At 42.7% G+C, this 6,898-nt stretch overlaps 1 protein-coding gene across 6 annotated transcripts in view; it reads right to left on the bottom strand.

Moving 5' to 3' along the window:
• CMTR2 (cap methyltransferase 2) overlaps positions 1 to 3,362 on the bottom strand; it is a 7,686-nt gene extending 4,324 nt beyond the window's left edge. Inside the window, exons 1-2 of one of the 6 annotated variants that reach the window (XM_017868758.1) lie at positions 2,979 to 3,070; positions 2,365 to 2,447 (exon numbers count right to left, since the gene is read on the bottom strand). The gene's annotated coding sequence lies outside the window, so the exon portion shown is untranslated. Of the gene's footprint in view, positions 1 to 2,364; positions 2,448 to 2,912 lie in introns of all 6 variants that reach the window. The other 5 variants (XM_017868756.1, XM_017868755.1, XM_017868759.1 and 2 more) reach the window with 5 other exon arrangements.
• Between the last annotated feature and the right edge of the window lie 3,536 nt (positions 3,363 to 6,898).

Consider the following 6,898-nt stretch of genomic DNA (forward strand, 5'->3'; position numbering starts at 1 on the left):
AAAAAAAAAAAAAAAAAAAAAAAAGCCTATCTTTTTTAAGAAGAAGATAAAACATACTAGCATATAAAAAAAATAACAAAGAATAATTGTCAGTGAATGACAGCTCTGATTTTCATAGTAACCCATTTAACTCTTCCCCAAAGTTCTTCACACCAATGGCTGTGACAACACCTACATGACCTCAAACACACACACCTTAGAGGTTCATTCCTGGACATGACCTTTGTTCAAGCTCCAACATGTGACTTTTTGTTTTTTTTAGTTCCCATCATACCTTACCTCCTTCAGGGAAAGGATCATGTACCTGAACCCAGTACTGATCCTGTCACAAGCCACTTACCCTCCTAGTAGGATTGCTGAATACATCCTCTGTCCAGATTTCATTCTCTAAGACAAGCACCTTGGTGGTACCAATCACCTATATAGGTCATCAACTAATGTTCATCACCATACTGCTTGTAAACTGTGCTATACTTGAGTGGTTAGCCTTTTTCTGTTTGATGCTGAAACTGACAGTTTACCCTGGTATGTCTCAAACTACAGATCCCTGGTTTTCATATGGTTCAGACAGCTCCACACTTCCACCATAAAATATCATTATTTCTTCTAGCCACTAAAACTTCTTAACACTTGGACAGCAGAATTTTATACTGAAGAAATATACGTATTAAATATACAAATTACAAATAGTCACTCTACATACTCTGGCAGTCAACACTGCCAAAGAAACCAGAAACAAAGAAACCTCTTCCTTCTGAAGAGGAAAAAGGATATGAGAAGTATGGCTTAATGGCAGAGTTTTGGAAAAGTTATGAATTCCAGCAGGGAGAGCAATGAGTATTACATGGTACCTGTTAGTGTAATGTTAATCAATAGATGCTCTAGTTCATAAATTCTGCACTTATTTAGCATATACAATGCGTTCTACAAATGATTTTCCAAAAAATCTAAATTTGTTAAATATGAAACAATTGACAATCAAATCATCATTCCAGAAAAGCATATGTTCAAGGACAAAATGAGAAATAAAGAGAACTACTGCCGTTAATACATACAATAATATCCAAATGATGTTTCTTTTAGCATTTACTTTGTATTGTTCTTTTAGCACACTTTTCTCATTCTTTCTTATTTTATGTTTAAATTATTTGCAAGTCTACTCTACCAGTTTGTAATTTCCCTGAAGTAACAGGTGTCTTCTTAGTCATTTGTTTACCACAGTATATTTAGATTTAAAAAAAAAATTTTTTGAGACAGGGTCTCACTTTGCTACCCAGGCTGGAGCGCAGTGGCACAGGTCATAGCTCCCTGAGGCCTTGACCTCCTCCCAGGCTCAAAGGATCCTCTCACCTCAGCCTCCAAAGTAGCTGGGACTACAGACGTGCACCACCACACCCAGTTAGTTTAAAAAAAAAAAAAATTGTAGAGATGGGGTCTTGCTCTGTTGCCCAGGCTGGTCTCAAAATCCTGGGCTCAAGCAGTCCCTCCAACTCAGCCTTCCAAGGTGCTGGGATTACAGGTGTCAGCCACTATGCCTGTTTTTTGTTTGTTTTTTACTGGTAGAGCTATATTTAGACAAAATTCTAAAGGAAGACAAAATTGAGGTGTTTCCACATTCATTAAAATCTTAAATAAGGGCAAATAAAAGTTTTTTACAACAAGTTCCTCTGTCTTAATTTGCATTGTGCTTGCTGGAAACGACAGCCATGTTTAGATCTCATCTATATTCTATTTTGGAAAAAGTCTAATTTTAGTCATTAACTTCACATACTAATTAATGGCTGTAGTTAAGCTGTGAAATCTTACCTAAGCTAATAGGTAATTACCTTCACATGAGGACAACTTAAGTGATTCAGACACTCCACCGTTCTGACTATACTTTTGCTGTGTTGCCACCTAATTTTTATTACTACTCCCTTACTCACTACTCCAGCCGAATAGGCCTTTCTGCTGTTCACTGAAGACACCAAGCACATTCCAAGCCAAAAGTCTTTCTGCATTGGTTGTCCCTCCGCCTGGAATGCTCTTTCCCCAGCTATCAGCACAGCTAACTCCTTCACCTCTTTCCAAAATTTGCTCAAATGTCATTTTCTCAGTGAAGCCTACCTAAGATTGCATCTTGCATTCTCCATGCCTCTTACCTCGCTGTATTTTTTTCCTATGGTATTCATGTCCTTCCAACCTATAACTTGCTTCATGTTTACTGTTTATTATTTGTCTTCCCCAAACTAGAATGTAAGCTCCCCAGGGCAGAGATCTTTGTTTTGTTTACACATAAACCATTCCAAGAAGTTGGACACTGCCTGGTACACAGTAAGCACTCAGTAAGTATTTACTGAATAAATGAGTGGATATCATACTTACCACAAAAGGTATCTCTCTCTTCAGGTTCTGAATATGAGTCATAATAGTGCACCTCAACTTCACTTCAGCACTTAAATGCATGACTTAAAAAAAACAAAAAAACAAAACAAAACAAAAAAAACTATGTGGCTTACAGCGTGTGTGGGAAAATTTTCCAGTATATGATCCTCTGAGCCTTTCATTAAACACTCCATTGAGCTTTGTGGCATCATAACTCTGCTAAGTGGGTCGCTATTACCATTCTCATATTGCAAACTCAAGTAGGCAGTTATGTAGCCCCCGCGCAAGGAAATACTTGTAAAATTCGTAAACCCAAAACAAAACCCACAAGATCTCATCAACACTTTTCACCTCTCAACTGACACAAAGGAGTTCCAAGTGCTTGCGCCAACTCCTCCTACTAGCAACTGTGAAAACGGCCAGTGAGTATCCAAGGCTGACTTTGGGCTGGGCACCCCAGATCTCATTTCATCTAGTCAAGTCCCAAACCCCACTCCAGAGGCCCGGTCCCTGACCTGGAGGAAATTCGGTCCCAGCCCCTGGCTCACCCGCTGGGAAGTCGAAGGAGGGCCCGGAATCGTACCCAGGCCTGGATTACCTTCGCCCACGCCCACCTGGGCCCCAGTGTCTGGGGAGGCTGCACTTTACTCCCTCGAGGAAGCCATTCTGCACTTCCGCTCTCGGGGCTGCTTCCCGGAATGGTCGCTCCCTTTGGGTCCGCGGTCCCTCCAGCCACAAGGCAAGGAGGTGGTGCGCTGGACGGGCGGGAAGGCTGTCCGGTCGCGCCCTCGCGGCACCGGGAAGCCGGTCCCACCTCAGGGCCGCGCAGCCGCCGAATGCCGCCAGACAGGGACCAGGGGCGCTCAAGTCTCACTGCGCACGCGCCCTGTAGCCCGGGCCGGAGTCACGTGCGCCGACGTTACGCACGCCGGCGACTCTCGCCTCGCGTAGGCCTCAGCTCCCTAGGTTTTGTTTCATGGGGTACAGAAGCAGGAGCCTCCCTCCCCCAGCCGCTATGGTAACGGAAGCGGCGCGCGCAGGCGGAGCGTTCTTTGGCTCCGCCCCCGAGGAGGGGGGGAAGGGGAGGGGAGAGAGAGAGGGAGGGGGAGGGGAGGGGAGGGGAAGGGGAGGGAAGGGGAGGGGGGAGGCGGGAGGGAAGGGGAGGGGGGAAGGGGAAGGGAGGGGAGGGGGACGGGAAGGGAAGGGGAGGGGAAGGGGAAGGGGAGGGGAAGGGGGAGGGGAGGGAGGAAAGGGACCGGGCAGATCTGTCAGGACGTGCTGGTTCCGCCCACTGGCCGCTGGCCCCAGAGGCTTTCAGGCGCTTCTGGACAGATGTTAGTTCCTATACAGACTGGGTTAAAACTGCCTCTCAAAAGACAATAGGAGGTTAAAAGCCAAACTGGGGAACTGCGAGATAAGATTGTTTATATATACATGACATAATATATATTAATTATGTTAGTTAATAAGCCAGTAAGAAAAAGGCCAACAACCCCAGAAGGAAAATGAGCAAAGATTAGAACAGGCCTCCCAAAAAACAAAAAAGTTAAACAAATAGTAAGGATATACAAAGCTGTTTAAACTATTATTAGACAAGAATGGAAATGAAAACAGTAAGCTTTCTTTTTACTCGGTTTAGCAAAGATGTAAAACATTGGTAATGGCCACTGTTGGTGAGACTGTGGGGAAACAGGTTAATATCTGCGGATGGAAGAAAAATGTTATTATAAACCTTACGGAAGGCAAACTTTGTTTATTGAAACAAGGTCTCACTCTCATCCAGGCTGGTGTGCAGTGGCTCAATCTCGGCTCACTACAGCCTCAACTTCCCCGGGCTCAAGAGATCCTCCTAGAGAGATGGCATCTCCCCATCTTACCGAGGCTGGTCTGGAACTCCTGGACTCAAGCGATCCGTTGGCTTCAGCCACCCAAAGTACTGGGATTACAGGCATGAGCCACGCCGCCTAGCCCAGAAAGCAAACGTTAAAAAGAGACATGTATTTTGGCCGGGCGAGGTGGCTCACGCCTGTAATCCCAGCACTTTGAGAGGCCGAGGCGGGCAGATCACGAGGTCAGGAGTCCAAGACCAGCCTGACCAACATAGTGAAACCCGTCTCTACTAAAAATACAAAAAATCAGCCCGGCGTGGTGGCGGGCGCCTGGAATCTTAGCTACTTGGGAGGCTGAGGCAGCAGAATCGCTTGAACCCAGGAGGCTGAGGTTGGAGCGAGCCGATATCACGCCACTGCATAGCCCGGGTGACGGTGCGAGACTGTCTCGGAAAAAAAAAGAAGACATGCATTTTAATCCAGCAATGCCTCCTCCTAGCAATTTATCCTTAGGAGATAATTAAACAACTGGCACTCACTTTGGACAAAATGTTCATTTCAGCATCTCAATAACATAGCCAAATGGAAATACTCTAAATGTTTACTTTAAGAGAATTAATTAAATTATTTACAGTATATCTATATAATGCACATATATGCATTATATGCAGCCATTAATAGGCTATATGTGTCAACAGTATTGCATGAAAATAGAAGAATATTAGAACTATGTGTAGAGTTTTTAACCATTTGTGTAAACAGATATATAGACATAAATGTAAAATTCATTTTTTACAAGTCTTACAGAACATGGACCAATGGAGAAAATATTGTATTTTCACAAAATAGTGCTAGGTCATTTGCATCTCTCTATGGAAAAAAAATTGTATTTGGACCCTCCTCACATCATAAACAAAAATACATTTCATTTGGATTGTCAGTCTGTATTTTAAAAGTTAATAAGAAAACGTAAAAGAACATCTTTGCAACCTTGAAGTAGTCAAAAGTTTATAACAGGACACAAAACACTAATCATAAAGGAAAAATGTATAAATTGAACTATATTAAAACTAAAAATATCTATTCATCAAAAGACACCATTGTGAGTGAAAAGGCAACCTACAGAGTGGGAGAAGATATGTGTGTGTGTGTGTGTGTGTGTGTGTAACTACATATATTTATACAGCAGAAAAATGGACAGGCTGGCCGTGGTGGCTCACTCCTGTAATCCCAGCACTTCAGGAGGTTGAGGTGGGCAGATGACTTGAGGTCAGGAGTTAGAGACCAGCCTGGCCAACATGGCGAAACCCCATCTCTACTAAAAATATTTTTAAAAATTAGCTGGGCTTGGTGGTGGGCACCTATAAACCCAGCTACTCTGGAGGCTGAGGCAGGAGAATCTCTTGAACTCGGGAGGCAGAGGTTGCGGTCAGCCAAGATCACACCACTGCACTCCAGCCCAGATGACAGAGCAAGACTCTGTCTCAAAAAAGAAAGAAAGAAAGAAAGAAAAATGGACAGACACTTCAAAAAGATATATCCAAAAGTCCTATGAACATATGAAAAGGTGTTAAACCTCATTAGGCTTTAGGAAAATGCAAACCAAAACCACAATAAGATACTATTGCACACCCACCAGAATGGCTAAAATGAGAAAGACTGAAAACGTGTTAGGGAAGATGGAGAGAAACCACTGAAAAACTGTTTGAAGGAAAATGATCTTCTAGACTCACTGGTTGGTTGCCTTTTCTTCTTTTCTTTGTTTTCTGTTTGTTTGTTTTGTTTTGTTGTTGTTCTTATATTTCAGTTTTTTGAGGTGTACATATGTACAGTGAAATGCTCAGATCTTAAGTGTCCTATTTGACAAATGCTTATTAATTAATAAGCATTAATTTGTCCTTTTGACAAATGCTTATTAAATATTCCAGAAAGTTTCCTTGCGCTCCATCCCAATCCATCTCCCACCTTCAAGAAGTACCCACCCATCTGTTTTCTATCACCATAGTTTAGTTCTACCTATTCCAGAATCTTATATAAATTCAATCATTACAGCTTAGGCCTTTTTGTTTCCAGCCCCTTTAGATTCAGTTAAATATTTATCCATGCTGTTGTATGTGTCTAGTATTTCCCACTAACATATAAAACAGAGCTCTGAGTGAGCATTGAGTGAACAGCATCGGACTTGGTGGAGACAAGAGGAATGTTCTTATAGCTCATTTGTTTGATCTGTTTGTCTGATTCAGTGGAACACCACACAGCATTGGTTTTGGCTGTTATACAATCTTAAATTGTTCCTATTCTTTGTCACCTGGTGTTCCATTTACTCTCTTCTTGTTGCATAGAATGAACCACTGGTTAAAGGCAGCAAAGACAGTGCTCCTAAGGGAACACTAATGTTGAAATTCAGAAGTTGATATGAATTTTGAACTTGATAATTCTTCCAGTCTCCCTAAGAGCTTCATTAGATCTCTTTCTTTCTTTTCTTTTCTCTTTCTTTTCTTTTCTCTTCTCTTTTCCTTTCCTTTCCTTTTCTTCTTTCTTCCTTTCTTTCTTTATTTTCCCTCCCTGCCTCCTTCCCTCCCTCGCTTCACTCATTCCCTCCCTCCCTCCCTCCCTCCCTCCCTCCCTTCCTTCCTTCCTTCCTTCCTTCCTTCCTTCCTTCATCCTTCTTCTTTGAGACAGGGTCTTGCTCTGTTACCCAGGCT

This window comes from Rhinopithecus bieti, unplaced genomic scaffold (assembly GCF_001698545.2).
Source record: "Rhinopithecus bieti isolate Rb0 unplaced genomic scaffold, ASM169854v2 scaffold_2574, whole genome shotgun sequence".
NCBI lineage: Eukaryota > Metazoa > Chordata > Mammalia > Primates > Cercopithecidae > Rhinopithecus > Rhinopithecus bieti.